The following is a 21348-nucleotide window of genomic DNA, read 5'->3' as shown; positions in this document are numbered from 1 at the left end:
TTTTTTCTATTTGTTTATTACACTTTTATTTTATATCTGCTGATTTAATCGAACGGCTACAAGATACAGCTACTAGGCAACCAAGAGTCGAGCAGCTCGTCTATAAATTTCTTACTTGTTATTTATGAAAAGTTGCCTGCCGTAAATCTTACGAGTCGTAGTTAAGCGTTGAAATTATGGCAAATTGCTGTAGGAATTGGATTGAATCGCTTTGCGTGTAGATGACTCATCATGCTCTTCCTCTTCCCTTGGCCCCTTAGGTTTTTGTAGTCTACATTTAGGCGCTGACTTTGGCAATTTGCATGTCTAATGACAGCCGAAGCCTGTTAATGATAATGAGTTGATTATACAAAGTGTCTTCGCATAAGCCTGATTTATTCTCTCTTCTAAGTTAAAGTGTTATGAGCACAATAAAACACTCACTTGGAACTTGCAGAAATATTTAGTTATTTGTTGAGATTTATTACACCACTTCACAATAGATAGTTCTTAAGAACTTTGTAGAGTTCGTTAATAGTTTAACAGTTTTTTAATGCTGCAAGTGTTAAAAAAGACATAAAATTTTGATGCAGAATCCAATTAAAAGCTAAATAGTGATCAAAATAATATTCCGCATGAAAATATGTTGAGTTTTGGCAAAGTTATGACCGTTTAAAGTTTTTGTAAAGTGTCAAATTTTTATGCAGTATGAAAGAGGTCAAACATTTATTATATTTATCTTCATTATTTAAATTTATCTATCTATTTTCATCTCATTTCTCAGTTCAAAAACTGCGCCATTTTGTAGTTTTGAAAAAAGACCTTGAGGTTAAAATCAAATCAAAAGGAGAAATCAAATGTGCACATTAATATTTTATGGTCATCTATCAAATCTGAGAAAAAATCAAACCTCGTTCGTTGGATTTGTTCTGTGGTCATAAGATTCTTTTTGTCGGTCGAATGTGATAGAGAGAGAAAGGGAAAGATAGGAGGAGAAAACATCAAGTAACCAAATATCAACATCAACTTGAAGATACGCTTTTCATTGGAAATTGGGTTAGACAAATCATTGACTTAAAGTCATTCAAGGAAACGTTAAGGAAAAATGTGAAAAACTAGAAAAATAATTCGTTGATGTAGACAATAAGATAATAGATGCACAGAAGAGAGACTCTATCATTGATGATGGATGGACAGTTGAATCACACACACTCATACACACACACACACACAGCATGTGTTTTGCTTTTGTCCTGTTTCCCTTTAGTTTTCCAATGTCAGTTAATGGAAAATCATTTATCATGTGCGTGTCGAGAAACCAGAATCAGAAAAAGTGCCATAACTAAATGATAATTACCCGAGCAGCACACACAAATGTTGAAAATTCTACTCTCCTCCATCTTCTTTTCTGCTTCTTCTTCTCCTCGCCCGCTGAGTTGTAAGGCCCTTGTCTAAAAAGGTCCATCAATTTGAGTTGGTCAATTTGTGCACGCAATGTGAAAACTGTAGCAAATCATTGCTAGTTTTTTTCTTTTGATTGATTTCCTTAAAAGAGCATACGAGGAAAGGTTGACTAAAAGATACTCCTTACTAGTGTAAGATTAAAACTAACTATGATACAAAAAATTTACAAAAGCATTTATAAGGCGAGTTTATGCAACACATTTTTATTTTATGAATAATTGTATTTTTACTTTTATTGATTTATGAAATTTTCTGACAAAATACTTCCAACATTATTTTTCATGGATTTTTCTTTGTATTTTTTTTTTTAATTACTAAAAAAAAAGAAAAATCATTTTTATTTAATACAAATATTTTAAAAACCTTTTGAACTTTTATTTTTTCAAATTATATGCTTTATTAATAGTAAATATAGTTAAATGAGTTATAGCCTGACTTTATGCTACCCCTTCTCACTGCCAACACATCTACAGGGTATAATAATCATCAACGCTTTTGTTGCACAATTGGAAATTACTTTTCGGTCTCAATTCTGAACTTGTTTTTTGTGTTATTCTGTGTTCAGGTGCATTTCGTGCTCCAGTGTTGACTGCCAACTCGATGGAAGCAGCGGATCCTTGGCAGGGGAGGCAGTGGGCGTGGCAATGGCAGCTGCAAAAATCAAATCAGACACCAATGTCCGCTTGGCACGTGATAAGCAAAAAAGCCACCAAAATGCCATCGAATCGAAAAGTTCAAATTGCTATTTGGCATTGGCAAAAGTTTCTCAACTTTGAAGCTCCTTGTTTTTTTTTGTTGGCTTCATATTTGAACGGTTTCTGTAAACATTTCTCGCCAGCGGGGTCAAATCGACTGACTAAATAACTAACGGACAGTTTGGAATGGTCACAGCTGCCTTTTATTTTCCACACTAACCAAAATTTTGCTGTTAGCCCTTTTTCTCCGCATACACACTGTTAAAAAAGATTGTTAAAGAACATAATATTAAGATTTTGTGCTTAAAGTTTTGTTTTATAACAGTGTACTTTATAACAGTGTACTTTTACGCTCAGTTGATATCCTCTGACATTTCTTTTAAGAGTATTCAGCTTTGATTTTCTTTATTATACATAATAATTAAAAAGAAAAATGAAAAAATTAAAGCATTCTGCAATCATAATGATTTTTTTAATTTGATAAGTTTTGTGATTCGTTGCATTTTTTCACAGTGTAACAGCATTTAATCTGCGTTGATTTCATCTGACATTTTGCACATGCTTTTTGAATAACTCATCACCTTTTGCTCAAGATGAATTTAATTCTCAAACTGTTCCATCATTTCAGCCCCTTTTTGCCTGAAGGCCTTAAAACTTGACTCAACATGTTCGTTTGCCTGTTTTTCAGCACTCCGCCACGCCCACTTATTCGCCACCGCCTTCTATCTCAATCCCAAATCCCAGCTCCTGGTTTATGTCCGTTCATTGAACTTTCTCGTCATCTTTCTGCGCATTTCTTTAAATAATTTCATTCAGCTTGTTTTGAGGCGCGGCTTGAAATTGAATTTGCATTAAATTTGACGCGTTTTGTGCGCGTTTTCAGCCGCCTGTGAAACGCGCGACAATTGGCAATTAAACAAAATGCTTAACTGTTTAATTACTAATTGCTGTTTCATCATAATCATAGCTCATTACGTATGCTATATCCTGTCTCTGTGTCGACTGCTAATTCCCAGGAAATCATACACAAGGAGAAATGGGGGGGACACTTGTTGAGGGGCGAGTGGGGAATTGATCACATTTGTGCATTGCACTCTCGTGTAAATTAGTAATTTGTATTGTTTGATACTCTACTCTACTATAGTGGCGTCATTTTGATTACATCTCCGTCTGTCCATCCATCTATCTGTCTTTTTGTTTGTCTATCTGTTTCTCAGCGTGCCGTGATGTTGACCCCACAGAAATACGGGTCCAAAGACATCCAACAAAATTGTCAAATTGTCATGGCCAATAAGTTGAAGGGAAGGAGCGGTTTAATTATTATTAATAATTATAACTAGTTTTGAAAATAAAAACATTAAATGACTACTACTACTATTACTTTAGTTCCATCATTTTTTTTGATTTCGAGTGCAATTATTAACTATTACTTTGCTATTCTATTGAATTATTGTTTTGTTTCCTATGTTTAACTTTTTTGAAAGAGCGTAAAAATGAAGCAAGTATTTTAATGAGTCTAAAAAATAGCATAACAATATTTTCCACAAGTAAACTCAACAATTAAGAAACACATAGGAAAATATATCAAGAATTTCATACTTAAAACGTCACATTTCGAACTTCAATCTCACTAAGATTAAAATTAATAAAGACGAGTATTTCGATAGACTGCACAAAAAAAATGTATAAAATAATTATATGTGAGCTAACTTAATAAAGCCCTGAAATCGATATATTGCTAAAAGTCTAGAATTTTGTAGTTGGTTTACGAAAATCCAGGATTACCGAACTTCTCACACCATATTGGATCGATTTGTAGATGTTTTCATACAAATTTCAATAATTTTCATTTTTAAAAATAACAAAAAAAAAAAAGAAGAGAAGTCGACTTAAGACATAGGAATATTATCCAAAACATCTGATTAAATTTAATGCATATTCCGAACCGATATTAGCACATCAGTTTCGACACATTTGTCGCCTGTTATGTAAGCACTTCTTCCCTAAATGTTGCGTAATTCGCATGTTTTGGGCATTCCAAGCGATTCCAATTGTAATGCCAATGTAATGTTAATGCCAACGGGGACTTTCAATACATGCCTCACATAACTATGGCTGTGTGTGTGTGTGTATGCAACATTAATTGCAACATTTCGCTGTTGTTAATTGACAAATAACTTTGAGAGCGAGCAGGACAGCATGAGCAAGAGAGAGAGAGACAAACAACAAACACAATTAAAGCAAATGGAGTTTGATTACATAAATTTTATATGTGTTTTATATACGTAAAAGTGACTGAAATTCAATTTGAAACTAGTCTTCATAAAAAAAAGTAGACCCAGTAGGACTCCCTGTCCCGTATGTCTCCCTGTTGTTGTTGCAACTCCCCTGTGGCAACATTTTGATATCGTCGCTCGTCTGCTTCAATTTATGCGCGTAATCAATTTTACAAATGGCCTGCAGGCAGGTGGGCGTGGCATGTGGGCGACTGGCAAACCAATCCAACGAGGCAAGAAATAAATTTATGCAATTTAGAATTTGCCAAGTTGAGCCTGCAAATGTGTGTGTGTGTGAGTGTGTGAGTTGTCAAGCATGTGTTGTGTGTGTGTGTGTGTATATTCAAAATGGCAGTCCATTGACTTTAGAGGCAACGAGAAGCGACGCGATGTCGACTAAAATCAATTAAAACCATTTTGATTGCATACTTCTGGGCGTGCTAGGCAAATTATGTGCGCCTGCCTAAGCACAGCACTATATAGGCGTCTATGCGAGACTACATACACCCTCATACACACTCACACACACATACATACACATACACTAAACCTATGCTTGAGTGCATTTAAACTGTTAGTAAAAATGTTTTAAAGTCTTGCGTTACCTTAGCAAGCAAAAAGAGTTGTTAGACATGCCTTTTCAGCATAAACTAAGGCATGAAATCAGCAGCAACGACACAACAAGCGACAAAGTTCTTTTACAATTTATAATTTTGAAAGAACTTCCCTTCTTAATTATAAAAGTTAATAAAAAAAGCGTTTTCATTAGTTGTACTTCATTTTCACTGTTTAGTAAGCATAAAAATCATGTGAGTATAATATATTTGCATTTATAATGAAATTAAAAGATTTTAAAAGCCTTTTGTCACCTAAAAAAGCAAATATAATAAAGATTCACTTACTTTGCATCACAAAATAATGTAGAATTTCAGTATACTATGCATAAGATCAAATTAAGTACAATTTCTTAATTAACTACAATCCCTTATCAGCGTTTGGTAAGCATAAAAATCATGGGTTTACGAAATATTTGCTTTAATATTGAATATTTATGGCAGATATTTGTGTAATCTATCTATGAAAATTATTTGTTTTAGTGCGAAAATAAGCAGCTCGGAAAGACAACAAAGTCAATGCTTTAATCATAAACATTAAGAACCATAACAAGCATAAAGTTGACCATTTAATGGGGATGATAAAGCAAAGTAAAAGCAAAGTTGACAACAATAATGAAAGAGACGTTACCCCAGCGCATGCCAAAATAATTCACTTTAATTTTGCCCCAGCTTACTTCGCCTCAAAGTAGGCAAAGTAAAATGTAGAATGTAAAATGAAAAATGACAACAGCGCCAAATTGCCAAGGCATTACATGAAATATTTAAAAGGCAGAGCGGCAGCAGCTGTTGCGGGGTGGAAAGTGAGGCAAGTGTGGTGGAAGCAACTAAAGAATGAAGCAACATTGCTTGCTTTTCATTGTTCCTTTGTGCGCGACGAGAAGACATTTTTCCAGTGCCAAATTTTTAATTGTTTAAGCGAAATTGACATTAATTTATGCATCATTTGGCAAAGAACAAAATGACCAATGGCTTCTTTTGTGTTGGCCAAAACAAACCATGTTTGAGGCCATAATAAATGAGGCCATTCACGACCTAATTGCATAGCTTCTTCTTTACATTTCTATATTTTCCCCACTTCAGTCGACGCACAAAAGTAGGCAATGCAAATATTTATTTACTACACTGAAAAAAGGCACTGTGGCCCTTTTAATGTGGTAAGAGCTTTAAATTCCTTTTTGAACATTTTAAAATCTCTTTTTGTAAGCATTCTTGGAATAAGTTTAATTGCATTTCTTTTTAAGTAGATATTTTGCTCGAGTGTACTTAGCCCATAAATCACTTTGTTCTTTCTGTCTATCTGACTTTCCGCCTGTGTTTTATTGCAGGGTTTTTTTTGTTTATATAATCCAAATCAGCTTACCTAAAAAGAAAAAGAGTAGAAAATAAAAGGGTTAGTCAAATTGTGTAACAAAAGGTCGCGACAAGGTGAACGTCAAAAAATCTTAGCTTCTCTTTTAGCATTAACAAATTTCATAAGCAAATTAAAATGTTTTGAAATATGTGAAATGTGTATAAATGTGTTTTCGTCATTTTCATTTTTGGCTTAGAGGCAGACGTTTAAATTGATTGATTGTGACACAAGCTCAACGCGGTTGTGACGCAAAAGCAACATACAAAAAAAAAAAAAAAATTGTTTTTTCCCCCTTCTTATATAATGGAAAATTACCGAGCACAGGACACAGTTTTCCAGCAACGAGCCAACGGCACACAAAGCAGCGAAAAAAAAGCGAGGGATGCTTAAAAAAGCAGAAAGCAAAGCAGAAAACTGAGAGAGACAGGGAGACACGTTGAAAATCTCTGGTCATGCATTTGACACATGAAAAACTTTGCTCGAGATATAAATGATGATGGCCTTGAAAGCGGAGATACAACTGGAGAATTGTTTATACGCATTTTCATGTGGGCGATGACGCCCATTGTCGTTTCGTATTGCGGCAAACTAATTTTCCTTTCGTAATGGCGCCCAACGTGAGACGCATTGTGGTGGATGGCGCCCAACGTGAGGTCGCAGCAGTTGTCCAATAATAGCCACGCCTACAAATGTTGCTCCTTTAAGAGCGTCATCAGCATTTCTTATGAATTTCACTGTATTCCCTGTCCTCCTCCATCTTCCAACTGAATTCTACCACATTTCCTACACATTTTGCATGCTCGAGTGATTTTGCTGGCTGTGTTTGGCATGCTTAATTTGGCCTGGCCATCAGCATCATCATCATAAAGTGAATTTGGGCCAGCACAAAGCAGCCGAAAAAGGCTGCGAGTTTAGCCACAATTTGGTCTAAGTTTGAGCCTTGAGGCTGTGGTCGCTATAGAACTGAAATGGGTTACTTTTAAATGAATTATGCGTTAATTATGCAATTATAACCCAAATAATCTGTTACTTCTTTTCAACTGTTACCACCACAACTAATAGAAGTCTGATTTCAGAACTCTCATTGCTTTAAAAAATGTATGTAAAAATTGAATTTTCTATTTAATTAAAAAGGTTTATATTTTAATCTTATTTTAGATTTATATAAATGATTTCATTTATTTTTAATTAATTTTCATCACAATCAGTTATGTAGTTATGTCAACTTTTAAGTTTATCCTTACTGACTGATCATTTTGGAGATCAAACGGTAGGAGTCTAAAAATTTTATCCAACATAGCTGAGTCAAATTCATAAAGCAAAAAGGAATTTTTTTTTTAATTTCGACTTGCGCGTTCGTAAAATTCGGAGTTAAAGTTCACATTGACAATAAATGAATAAATATTTCTTAGAATTCGACCTCTAACTTCTATATCATAACTTTATTCTTCCCATTTCCCATTTCATTCAGTTCGATGGTAAAAATGCCTTTTATCAATGCCAGTCACATAACGGCAGCTTCTTTTTGTCATTTTAAGCCAATTTATATATTTTATACGCCTGGCTAAGCTTTTCAACAATTTTTCTTCCTTTCTCTCTCTCTCTCTCTATCTCTTTCTATGTCCCTGAAATGTGACAACAGTTCAAGGTGTGCGCTCATTAAAAATGCGTCAGGTAAAGAAAACAAAATTCCTGTGGCGTCTGCGAATAATTTGTTAAAACTCAAGACAGTTGAAAAGCGCGTGGAAATCGTCAACAATCTGTGGAAATAATCTCATTTCTGTCTCCGAGAAAGAGATGGATAGATAAGAGCAGGAAAGAGAAGTACTACTCGCAAAACGCGGGTATAAATGTTAAAAACCAGCACATTTCTCATATGCCAGTGACAATCACAAAAGGCAAAAATGGGCAACTCTGTAGGGGAGTGTGTGTTGTGTCTGTGGTGTGTGGAGGTGTGTGTATTTCAAGGCCTCTGCCAACAGTCGGGAAATGTCAGACAAAGCGAAACGCGCGCTTTTTCTTTAAGGGCAACAAAAGGAAACTGTACACTGTTAAAAATAATGCCGGTTTCTATAATCCAAAATATATTTATTACTTATATCAGAGAATACCGGAACCCGATCTTTTAAAACCAAGGACTGAACAACTTCAAACTGTCATAACTTGACCAAAACTGAACTGATTTTCAAGCGGAATGTCATTTTGATCATGGTTTAGTCTCTAAATTCATTCTGCATTTAAATTTTTTTTATTTTGAAAATTTTATATTTTTCGATCATAGCCATGGTTTGATGGTAAGGGTCCACCCTTTGAAATTTTGAAAATTCAAAATTTTAAATCTCTAGTTTTCACTTTTTATCAACTCCTTATATGGTAATTAGTATAAAACAGCACTTTAAACTTGATTCTGGAACCTTTCATTTTCTTGTAAAAAATCATGTCAAAATTAAGAAATATTTTGACTTGTAAAGTTGCTTGTTCAGAGGCTTGTAATGTCATAACTTTGGCAAAACTTAACCGATTTTCAAGCGGAATGTCAATTTGATCATGGTTTGCCATTTAAATATATTTTCTATTCAAATTGTATTAAATTCGCTCAAAAAATTGTTCATCTTAATGTGACGACGACATAATTTTTTCTTTATCAGTGTAGTTGACCTTTTTACAGAATCCTGAACCCTTTCTTCTGTTTTCCTGGGTTATGCGAGTGTGCCATAAACATGACAAGCTGTCATTGTTTCATTTTCTTATTCCAACACCCTAACAACTCCTATTTCCACAGTCACTTCAACCAAAAAAGGAACCACAAAGTTTTCAAATTGCTCATACGCCATGTTGTACTAATAAGTTAATAGCTTCGCATGGCCGAAACCAAAAAGAAATTTATATACATAAATATTATTTTTTTTCCTTGGTCTCTCACTCACGCTGTCAGCTTAACGCTCTTCGCACACATTGCTGACAAATTGAAAATAAAATAGGATTTTACGGTAAAGTATGGCAACGCCTAAATCCGTGCCACATTTTTTTTTTGGGCCAAAACAAATTTATGGCCCAGCTACGTGGGTGTATGTGTGTGTGGTTTACTGATTGGCGTATTTGACAGGCTACAGCAGAGGAAACTCAACTAAAGGAGACCCTGTGCTGATTGCGTAAAAAAGAACATTTAAAATTAAAATAAAAATAATACAAATATTAATTATTACATTTTTAAAAGCCACAAAAACGAAAATAAAATAAATCTATTTAAAAGACCCTTTATTATTTTTTAAATACAGGGCTTAACAATGCTGCCAAGGATTGCGCAGTTAATACAAATTTATATTTAAAAAGTATTTTTCTCTATCTTGTACATTTTTTGGTATACTTTTTGAAGAGCCCAACGGCAATTCCTTTACTCGACTTGGAGGACAATGGAGGACAGCTGAAGGTTGCCTCTCTCTCCCCTCTTTAGTCAATAGGTTCAATAGGTTTCTATGCAATTTGTGCGCCAAACAATAGACCAAAGATTTGAATAAACTCGGGGACCTGTCATCTATTTAGTTATGACGTCCAACTACTTGTAACAATGGCACCCAGAGCAGCAGCATCTGCTGATAAGCCACGTAAAGAAAGGGAGACTTTAGGACTAAGGACTCAGCATACAATCCTTTAGATGCCCTCAATAATTCAGATGTTTGTTCACGTTATTTATGACAGAAACACGCATGACGCACCAAATTGCGAATATTCCTTTTGTTCAATCGATCAACTTAACTAACATAATAACTGAAAAAGAAAGAGACTTTTTAAACAGAATCCTAATCAAGTTTTGGCATGAGCAATAAATTTGGTTCGCTTTAATACATTTTTAACAAAATTGTAGGACTCAACAATTTTTTATTCATTAAATTCGCAATGATGAAGGTTACACTTTTAAAGATTTAAATATATTTAAATTTAGCGGCTCATTTGCTCAATTTAATATTCATTAAATAGTAATTATGGTCATATTCATATTATCTCGTATCATTTGATGACCTAGCACATTAAAAAATCTGATTTTAATGTCAGATTTTTCTCATTTCGAGCTGTTTATTATGCAGACCAAAATGTCAACTGGCAATTTGTCAATGTCCAGTTTCGTTTGTTGTCTGGCGTCATAGTTTTCGCATTAGGCACTTGGACAAAAGGACACCAAGGACAACAGGCTGACTAGATAGGAGAAAAGGCATGGGAAGAGGTCAGGGGTTATGTCAAATAATTTTATGACTTGTTTTTTCTGCTATTTGTAAATTCAACATGCACATGTCATGATGGACACGATGATATCAAATTCCCGACTCGAATGATAATCACGCGCGATAATGACACTTTAGATTTTACAACTAAACCGACTGGTGCATACCCTGCTAATAGGACCCGCAGTTTTTCTGCAAGAAATTCGATCAATAATACTAAGAAAATGCTCCTATTTTCAAACAAGGGTTTCTTAAAATTTTAATCTTGTTTTTCTTTTCTTTGTGTATTTAATTTATACAAAAATATTGGGAAATCGTATGAGGTAAGCTAAAGGCAAACTTGATCTCTCAGCTTATACACCACAATTGTACCTCAGCTTAAGTATGCGTTAATAATCCAACTTCCTCTGGCGCTACGACTATTTAAATATGCATAAAACATTTCTGTCTGCCCCCGGTTTGAGCTCTTTTCTCTTTTGTTTTGCTTCTTTTTTTGTATTGTTGTTGGAAATTTATGGAAATGCATGTGATTAACATAATGTTTCAGTACTCTTCTGACATTTCTCGCTGGCAATAAAATGCAATCAAAATGTAAATCGCTGCAGCTTTTTTCTGACTAATGTAAAATCGTATGGCCGAAAATATAAACAAACAAAACAAATACGGTTGATGTCAACTTATTTTGGCATTTAAAAATTGATAAAAATAACAAAATACGAAATATATAAATTACAAAAAAGTGATTTATTAAAGCAAATAATTTTAAAGTAAATAACAACAGTAAAATATTCTGTGGGCATCTTCTAGTCTATCACTTAAACTTATATTAATATTTAATTTGCTTGCTCTAAATAAGCGCAACAGCTTGTAAAAAAAAAAAATAAAACGGTTGGCAAATGAAAAGAGTACGCTTGGGTAAATATTATATGTAGATCAGAGCGGGCCGATAAAATAGATTTTGAAATTTGTTTGTGTCGTGCTGTTAGAAATTAGCAAACAGCTGTGAATGCAAAGGGAAAAAATTAGAAATACTTTTAACTTGTGATTGTGTAATGTGTGCACATATTTAGTGTTATTTAGGTTGTTTTTAGAGCCAATTATGCAGATTTACGAGTGATAACAAACAAACCACGATAATGCAGAGAAACGAAGTAGAAGAAGCAACAAAAATAGGGAGTAAAAAGAAACAAAAAAAAAAAAAGGGAATTACGAGTAATAGAAAACAAACAAAAAACGAAAAACAAACGAGGCAGAAGAATTAACAAAAATAGAGAGAAAAAGTAAAACAAAACTAGAATATGAAAGAAATGAAAATACGAGTGATAAGAAACAAACAAAAAAAAAAAAATCAGAAAAATCAACAACAAAAAAATAAAGAAAAAAACATTCAAAAAAATATGAAATGGGAGTAAAAGTGATAATAAACAAACCAATAATAATTAAGCAAAAGAACGAGGCTGAAGAATTAACAAAATAAGAGTAAAGCAAAGAAAAAAATTTAAATAAAGGAAAAATGCTTTATAACAACCTTTTGAATATTTAATTTCTGGCTACGTGACGTGGCTAAGACCACGCCTACATTTACTTCAATTTATTGCAGCCACTTTTCACGCCTGTAAAACAATTTACCGCTAAGGAAAAGTCCGAGAAGGACCTAAAAATGGCTGCCTCGACCCCAAAAACCTGTAATCAAAACGGAAACGGCAACGCGTTTCCGGTTCTCCACTTCTTTTTACCACGGTTAACCCCTGTTTGACCTTATTTCTTTTGACATTGTGATGTATTTAGTGAATTTCTTGCATCGAATTAAGTCCAAAAACGAAACACGCGACATTAATTAGGTATAAGGCGCTTGCCACGCCCACTGCCAGCCCGGATATCAGCTAAAAAGGTTGCTGATAATGAAAAGACGTCAAACGAACACAAAATGCCAAAAATGTTAAAAAAAAAAAAAAATAATAATGGACTAAGACAACAACGAAAAAAGAACAAAAACCAACAGTTGTTCAAAAAGTGTCAGACGATAAACGCGAACAACAAATGGAAAAACAATAAACAAAGCGAATTTCTGTGGCCCAACAATGTGAAAAATGTGAGCTGGGAAAATGTCCACGGAATGTGAAAATCTGTGGCAATGTTTGCGCATATTAGGGATGCAGGTATCGGTAAAAAAGTATCGATATTGACTTTGTAAAAAAATTATCACATAGAATAATATATTTAGTTTAAAAGAACTGGCTATAATTGTATAAATATTTTTGGTAGATCTATTGAAAATAAATAAATACGATACTAAAAAAAAATGCATAATATAGTAAAATTTGATAATTTTCTTTAACTTTTTTAAACAAGTTCAATCAGATACAAGTTTAAAATTTTATTATTATTATTTTTATATATGTGCTGATTTTGGCTTATATAAATGTGTTAAGAATATTCTCCGACAAATCGTATTAAAAATAAATTCAAGGCGCATATATCGATAAAATATCGATACCCATCTCTAACTCGTATCTGCATTTGGAGTTTTTCTTTATCCCACATTTTTTTGTATGGATTTTCTGTTTTTTTTTTTGTTTTTGTAGTGATTTGCAGGTTAAGTCAATTTACACGCCAGTTAATTGACAATGGCCAACAGCAGTGTGCTGTTGTCTTGTCGAGTGAGGGAAAGGAAGAAGGGAGGAGGAGGGGGGGGGGGCTACTGTGCGTATGCGTAATGCGAGACAAACTGGCCACAAATCTCAAATGTCAACGCTTGAGTGACATTTGTATTGATTAGTAATGCGATTAATCACGTGACTTGTGTTGTGTTGTGTTGTGTGTGTGTGTGTGAAGGTATGTGTGTGTGAGTATGTGGCATGTGGCATTATTTAATGACATTACGCATACGCCAAGTATGTAGGCCAAAAGTGTTTCTTTTTTCCTTTTTTTTTTGTGATATAAGGTAAGCCATAAATTAGAAACAAACGGTTTTTGTGGCATCCCACAAAATGCTGAACAAAAGCAGCTAATGAAGCAAAATCTCCAGACTCCCTTCCCATATTTCTTAGACTCTCTCATTTCAGACTCTAAATTTGTGCGCAGCTGTTGCAACAATTTTTTTTTTTTTTGCGCAATGATTGGCGCCTGATAAAATACCAAAAAAAAAAAAAATGTTGCATATATAAATCAAACAGCTGCTGTGGTTTTCTTTTTTTCTGTTGACCACAAAGCTGCTTAGCTGCCAATTTTAATAACTTGAAGCGCTGTTTAAATGAACTGCCTGCTGTTTTGGCCATTTGATAACCAATGAAATTCGTGTTAACAAGACGAGACGCTGACGTCACAGGATGCCACAGAATGGCACAGGAGGACGACGACTGTGACCCAAATGGAAGCCAATTTAGAGGCAGTAGCAAATATGAAGATAAACACAAAACAAAGTTTTGGCAGCCGAATATTTAATGCCCTTTGCAAAGTCGTAACTACTTACAAAAAATAGATTAATTATTTCAGTTTAAATTGTATCAGATTTCTTGAGCAGATTTACAGACCTCATTTTTCGAACATTTTTTAATATCATAAATTGGCTGCCATAAATTGTAATTTTAATCAAATAAAATTTGGTTGTATATTTATTTCATGAAATCAAGAGTTACACTTGAAATGTATTTAACTATTTTTAATTTTATTGAAAAAAGACCAAGCGAAATTTCAATGAAATGTTAGAAAAGTTATTTTTTGACAGAAATCTGAGTGAAAAATAGGTTGATACATTTATTTTGATATGAACACATTTTTTTTTTGCCGTTTACTCAAATTTTGTGGGCTATTCGATTTTTATATTTTTTTATTTGCGTTACAAATTCCTAGAGAAAATTTTAGTACCCGCTGCAAGTGTATAAAATAAAATTATGGCGCATATTGAAAGTAAATGGGAAACAGCTGCTGCTGCAATTCTGATGGCAACAGCAGCTGACAGAGAGCAACAAAACAACAACAAACACGTTCGACACGTTGCTCATCATCATCATCATAATTATCTACAACGCGCTGTGACCTAATTTTGCAACTGATATTATAATGCAAAGAGAGTGGAGAGGGAGGGAAGCTTTTGAATCACGTTGCCGCTCTCCCTCTGTCATTCTCTTAATCGTAAACTCTCCCACTCTCTTCACTACGTATATTTAATCAACAATAACAGCGCTGCTAATTAGCTGTAATTGAGCACGACAACAAAAGTTGCTACCCTAAACACACACACACTCACACACATCCAAATACATATAAATTCAAATAAAACGTAATTTTGCAAATTACATGGCCAATTAATAAGCAAATTATAAGCAGCTGCTGTTGCCTACAAGAAATTACTCCAATAACAACTACAGCATACAAAGAGAGAGAGAGCGAGCGAGAGCGTGAGTGTCAAGTTCAACATAAAGCTCCAAACTGTTAATCAGCTGCTATTGAGTGCGTTTATTTATAACCGCCGCATAGAAAACGTGTGGGAACAGCATAGCAACATTGCCAACGATCGCTTTTCATGTCTTTGTCGCTCTCCCTTTGCCACTGCCTCTCTCGCGCTCTCACCGACTGTATTAGTTTTTGATTGGTTTCTTGTGCAGTGATTGTCACTCATTGACCACAAGGGGATGTAGCTCAGATGGTAGAGCGCTCGCTTAGCATGTGAGAGGTACGGGGATCGATGCCCCGCATCTCCAACTTGTAAATTACTTTTTTTTTTTAATTTTTATAAATTATCTTTCTATTTTCTTTACTTTTGTTAAATATTGCTGCAACTTAAACAGCCTAATTTAAAGTTGACCACATTTTACCGTCACTCTGTCGAATGCGCCGCAAACTTTTTGAAAAGAGAAAAATTCTGCAGTACCATCAACACACTTGAAGCAAGGACAAAAGGCCTTAAAATCAAAATGGACGCAGTGCAGCATTAAGCACAAAAAAAAAAAAAAATAAATATATAAAAGAAAAAAAGCAAAATAAAAGAAAAAGAAATCACGAATGCGTCATAAAAACTTTGCACATCAATGCGCTGTAAAAGGAAAGCGGAGATGGCCAGAGGGGGGAGGGGGGAGGGAGATGCAGAGATAGAAAAGCGCGGCCACTTTGAAAGCGAGTGCTGTGTGCTTTAGCCAACAAAGTACTGGCAAAAAAAAAAATGAAAAATAAGTATAATCGCTAATAAGAGTTGCTCGACAGTTAGAAGCCCATTAATGTTCAATTCAATCACAATAAATTGAATAAAAAATAAACAAATTTCTAAAAAACAATTTCTAATAAAAAGTTTAAAAAATTACAAAAAAAAAAAAGGAAAAAAAAAATATACTATGTATATGATTGGCGCCAGTGGAATTAGAACCGCCGCCTGTGTCACCTGCCATTGAAATTGTACGTCGCTGTAGCTCCATTAAATTATTAATAATTTTATTTAAATATTTTCTCTATTTACCAACCAATCGTAGTGAAATTTTTAAAAAACATCCGCAAAATATTAAACATTTCTTATGATAAATCTCAAGACTGTAGCTTGATACTGCCGATTTTATTCGACTTGCACATAATATGAGTATTGTCAGCAAATTTGTTTGCTCCAACTGCTAAAGTCTCTGAGATAAAGGTGTTTATACGACAGACAAACATGGTCACATTTTAAGAAGCCTGTTTAATCTTTATATACTGGGCTAAATGGTATATATAAAATGAGCTACCATTGCTGTTGAGAAAAGCGCACTTGAAAATGCAGCAAAAAGTGCCAAATGAAGAGACGACTGGCACAGAGAGAGTGAGAGAGGAAGAGAGAGAGGGCAAAGAGAATTCAAGGGTCAGCGTGAACAACGCTTTTATTGCATTTTTGCAACTGTATGCGTGTGTGCGTGTGAGCGTGTGTGTGTGTGTGTAACCCCCGTCGGCTGTTGCCTCATTTGCTGATGGATTAGTCAAAGGGTACAGCAAAGGGCACTGACAAGGACAGGGGAAGTTTCAGGGCCCAGTTGCAGGACTGATTGCCAGACTCGAGTCCAGTTCCAGGCTTTGGGGCATGACTCCAGGGCTGGCAATTTAGCTGCCCTGCACTTTCAGTTGCAGTTTGCATTTTCCCCTCTCCCCTCTCCCATCACCATTCCTCTCTTCCTTCCCTTCCCTCTCTCTCTGTCTCCACAACTTAGTGCCACTGTCGACATCGTTTTTGCATCATTAAAGCCACCACAGAGTTGCCTTTGCACGCACAGCACAAAATTTTGATTGATGATTGAATGCAATGCCAACAGCAACAGCAACAGCAACAACAACATTTACAACAACTGATGAGCAACAGCTGCTTAATGATCGTGCCAAAGGCAGCAAAGGAAATACTCGAAATTTCAACATTTTTTTTTTGTTTTGTTGTTTCTCGCTTTGCACTCGCTTAAAACAAAAAAAAAAAAAATTGTTAAAGCTCGTTTTATATTGCTAAAATGTTAATTTCACACTCAACTTGATGTTCTCGTAATTTGATGCTCCCACGCATCAAATTGATAACCTAAATACCCTGTATTACCAATTAAAAGGCCATCAAAAGCTTTTTTAAACAAGAATTTCTATCGATTTTTATCAACAATAGAACAAAAATATAAGTTTTATCAAAAAGTTTCTTACTCTTTATCTAAAGAAAACTATGTTTTTTTAATAAGGTGCAAAAAACACAAAACAACTCGTATATTACATTTTAATTACAAATATGTAATACAATATGCTTTATATATAAAATAATAAAATTTGCTTTTTAATTTTTTTTCAAGCAGATAAATTTCTGTCATAATTTTCTTGGAATTTTTGAAAAGTATTATTAAAATTTCAACTGCTCATTTTAAAAGTGACTCAACAATAAATTCGTGTATATATAAAAGCTATTAAATGCTTCACATTTTGGCTACCCATTTAAGCGAGAAGCGTTTGATGCAAAGTTATTTTTAATCAATTGTCTCCCTCGTCAAACCTTAAAGCTCCTCAGCTCTTCACATTGAATACACTTAAATATGTATACTTAATGTACATGTATGCAAAATAAATAATCCCAAATAAAATTAAAGTAGTAGAGAAAGTTTTTAATAAATATTTAGTGATAACGTAACTGCATTTTTCTACAATACTATTTGTAAATTTAATTGAAAAAAATTTTTAGCCAAATAAATCAATTTTCAATTTTCATTCTAAGCAAATATTTAATTTGATATTTGCCATAGTCCAATTAAATTTTTAATACTGCATATTATTGAAAGTGTCGAACATTTGTTTTTCTTTTCATTACTTTATATTTTTTTGTGAATTAGTTTTATTTTTGCTGCATTTTCTGCATTTGGTATTAATCTCTTGACGTTTATTGTTGACATTAATTACTATGGGCCATGTGTGTATTATTTTAGCCAACATTTATTCCTGCTCATTCACTCCTCTCTCTGCCTTTCTCATTATTTTTTTTTTCTACTTTTGTTTGTTTACTTTGACGCTGTTGCTTTTCTTGTTTTGCTTACTCTGAATTATTCGCAATTTAAAATGTCTATTGGACCTGGTCAAATATTCAGTCAGAACGTGAAATGAACCTGCCTCAAAAAAATAAAAAATAAGTTTGTAAATTGTTGCCAAATTAGCAGCTGCTGCTGTTGTTGTCGTTGTTGTTGTTGTTGGAAATTTTAAAAGCTCTGCTTTAAACTGAGTTATTTTCTTGTCTCTCGTTTCATGTTAATACATAACTTAACGTTGAGTTGTTGTATTTAACAGCTGTTGCTAATATTGTTGTTGTTGTTGTTGTTGCTTGTTAGCAGTTGTTTGTGGCAGCAATTTGGCAACTTAATGTTGGCCAAGAAAAACCAAAAAACTTAATAAGCAGCTCGAGTCACAAGCAATTTGGTAACTTTTTTTTCTTTTTGTTGGTTGGTTTCTCAGTTTGTTAGTTGCTCGCATTTAAATATTTAATTAAGTTTTCAAAGAAGAAACTAGAAAACGTGGGTAATTCAGTAACTTAGTTGTAGGCACAGGCAGCGACTGCGAAATTAGCATATCAACAAACAACATTTTCAACAGATGCCACAACTTGTAACATATTTTTGCCAGAGATTTCCAATCTTTTTTCAGGAACTGAATATAACAGTTAAGGCAATCTAATCCAATTTAAAACTAAATAATTTGGAATTATGCTACAGTAACACTTTTTAAAATCACTCTCTATTTTCAAAATCTGAGAAAACTGCTAATTTTTTTTTTTGAAAAGAAATCTGTAAATAAATGTTTAGCTTTAAGTTTCATATATAAGATGCAAATGATTAACTAATAATTACTTCTTATATAATTTTAAATTGATAAGTCCAAATGCAATGTGAAAAATTACATTTTTTGAAATCCGATAAAATAGGAAGTGAAAACAGGAACAGGCCTGTATCTTAACATTATTCTGTTTTAAATATATTGCAATACCATTTTTAGCCAAGTGGTGTATTACAATAATTATTTGATAAAGTAAGCTGAGTATTTCAGTCTTTTCTCTGAAATTTGATACCCCACACACACACACACATATATATTTATATCTTTGGCCGCATTCTTGTGGCAGTCACTGTGGCAGCATTAGTTGGCTCAGCTCAAGTGTTGCAATCTTTTGGTTTTCGACATCAAGTGTCAAATTATTTAAGCAACTTACTATCTACCTCCCTCTCTCTTGCTCTTTATCAGTCTGTCTTCCTCTCGCTCTTTCTCTTTTTGACTTTCAATTTCACTTACACTCTCATTCTTTGTTGGCAACCACGAGCTGTGGTTTTGGTTTTCTTCGCCCACTTGAGCCTCCTTCCTTCATTTCCCCCCCTTTTGCTCATTTTCTCTCATTGTTTGCCTAATTAATTAGCGAATTCATTTAGCCGTTGAAATTGTTGACATTTTTGTGTAAATTGTGTAAAAGCGGCACCTGAGGCCAATGCTTAAGGCGTTGACTTTGACTCAAAGCGGGAAAGAGAGACGTAGAGGGAAAAAGACTAAGCTTACACTGGGAAAAATTTTTTTGGAACAATTTCAAACTTGCATAACTTTGTCAAAACTTTACTGATGTTCATGCGGAATGTCATTTTGGTCATTATTTGGCCTCTTAATTGATTCTGCATATAAATTTTATTAACTTTAAATAAAAATTTATTTTTAATTTTTTCTGCCAAAATCATGTACTCCCCCCTTTGACTTTTTTGAAAAAATATTTTTTTCAAAATTTTAAATCTCGAATTTTCACTTTTAAACAACTCCTGGTGCACAAATTAGTATAAAACGACACTTTGAGTTTGATTTTGAGAGGTTTCATTTTTCTGTAAAAAATCATGAGAAATCGGACAAAATTTTTGACTTGTAAAATTGCTAAGTCAAAAGAAACTTAATGTCATTTTTGTCAATATTTGGTCTCTAAATTGATTTTGCATTCAAATTTAATTAAATTTGTTTAATATTTTATTTTCTCTATATCTAGATTTTTATGCTAATTGTAATGATATTTTGAAAACTACAAATTTTAAATCTAAGTTCTTAAATTTAATTCTGAGAGTTTTCAAATGGTTACGAGACTTCAAACTTCCATAACTTTGTCAACATAAGTTATACTAATGATTTTAGTATTCAAAGGATAAAACAAATGCTTAATATACAATACAATTTTTTCAGTGTTTGTTTTTGGCTTTTTGCAGCGCATCGACAGCTGATTCATAAGTTCATCTGCAATTCACACTAAAAAAAATCAAGGGCCAAAGTCGAAAATAAAAATATGCACAAAACTTGTCATCGCTTTTGAAATAATATTTTTCCCACACTCTCACACTCACTGTTCAAATGTCACAACACAATTCCAATTTCAATTTAATTCCCATTCCCACTTCCATTTCCATTTCAAAGCAAAATCGAGAGAAATACAATTTAAAAACATGTTTTAAAATGCATAAATTAAGCAAACTCAAATGCAAATTTATATAATGTGGGCGTATGTTAGTGTGAGTCCAAGTTTAGACAAGTTTCTGTGTCTTAATTATACATATACAGTATTTCAAATAATTATTGTGATAATGACAGCGATTACAAATAAATGTTTTATGTTTAGTTTGTGTTTCTGTAAGATTCCCTGCAATCATAAAAATCTTACCGTAAAATAAGAAATTTTCTTAAATGTAGAAATAAATTTTCGGAGTGTTTAAATAAAAATTTAGGCACGAAACGATAAAGAAAAAAATTTTAATTATAATCGCTGCACTTTGCTATCAAATGTATTTGCAGCTTGGCAAATGTGTTAGAAAATGCAAGGTAAGCGGAAATAAAAGCAACACAAATGCAGCTACAACAACAATAACAACATCATCACTAGCAACAACAACAAGTAACAACAAACAGCTGAGCAAGCAAAGTCAAACGCTGATAATGATGACGACTGCGACGCTACCTCAGGCAGCGCTGCCGCAGTCGCTGCCTTTACTTTTGTGTGGTTTAATGACCTTGCCCAAGTTGCGCTCTCTCGCGCTGCCTCTCTCTTTCTCTCTGTCTCTGCTGCTGTTGCTCCCCTGCCAAGCTCGACGCCAGCATCAACGTCAGCGTTGGCGTCGGCGTCGGCGTCAACGTCAACGTCAGCGTCGCGCCATGTGGTCGATGTTCGTGCCTAAATTTAATTTTATGCGCGCTTCACACGCCTCTGCTGCGTCTCCTCTCTCTCTCTCTCTCTCCCTCTCCTACTACGACTCAAAAGCTCCCTTG

At 33.9% G+C, this 21348-nt stretch overlaps 1 protein-coding gene and 1 non-coding gene across 3 annotated transcripts in view; one reads left to right on the top strand and one right to left on the bottom strand.

Annotated features, from left to right (window-relative positions):
* Window positions 1–21348, bottom strand: part of LOC117787838 (serine/threonine-protein kinase NLK2) — a 97233-nt gene that overhangs the window by 21791 nt on the left and 54094 nt on the right. The window lies entirely within an intron of this gene.
* Trnaa-agc lies at window positions 15233–15305 on the top strand. Its single transcript has one exon. It is a non-coding gene; the product is annotated as a tRNA-Ala (tRNA).

Source organism: Drosophila innubila (assembly GCF_004354385.1).
Source record: "Drosophila innubila isolate TH190305 chromosome 3L unlocalized genomic scaffold, UK_Dinn_1.0 0_D_3L, whole genome shotgun sequence".
Lineage (NCBI taxonomy): Eukaryota > Metazoa > Arthropoda > Insecta > Diptera > Drosophilidae > Drosophila > Drosophila innubila.
This window is presented reverse-complemented; position numbering and strand designations above follow the sequence as displayed.